The following is a 624-nucleotide window of genomic DNA, read 5'->3' as shown; positions in this document are numbered from 1 at the left end:
TAGCAGTGGCCAAGAACGGCCTTCCCAGGATGATGGAAGCCTTGGTTTCCTCCTGCATGTCCAGCACTACAAAGTCTGCTGGGAAGATGAAATCTCCCACTTTCACCAGCAAATCTTCTACTACGCCATGAGGGAACTTGAACGATCTGTCGGCCAGTTATAGGGCCATTTTTGTTGGTTTAGCCTCTTCAATCTTCATTTTTCTCATCATGGCTAATGACATCAAATTTATACTGGCTCCTAAGTCACATAGAGCCTTTTCCACTGTGATTTCCCATATGATACAAGGGATCTGAAAGCTCCCCGGATCCTTCAATTTCTGGGGTAGTTTATGCTGAATGATAGCACTACATTCTTCGGTTAGTACCACAGTCTTGCTGTTCTTCCAGCTTCTCTTCTTAGTCCTTAGCTCCTTTAAAAACTTGGCATAGAGGGGCATTTTCTCTATTGCTTCAGCAAAAGGTATGTTGATTTGTAGTTTCTTGAAGATTTCCAAAAATCTCAAGAACTGACTGTCATCCCCCTTCTTCTTTAATTGCTGAGGGTATGGGACTCTTGGGACGTCTGGCTTCAGCACTCCTTCCCCTTTTTGTGAACTCAAAGTGGGAACTCGAGCTCCATCCT

This window comes from Arachis ipaensis, chromosome B01, assembly GCF_000816755.2.
Source record: "Arachis ipaensis cultivar K30076 chromosome B01, Araip1.1, whole genome shotgun sequence".
NCBI lineage: Eukaryota > Viridiplantae > Streptophyta > Magnoliopsida > Fabales > Fabaceae > Arachis > Arachis ipaensis.
This window is presented reverse-complemented; position numbering follows the sequence as displayed.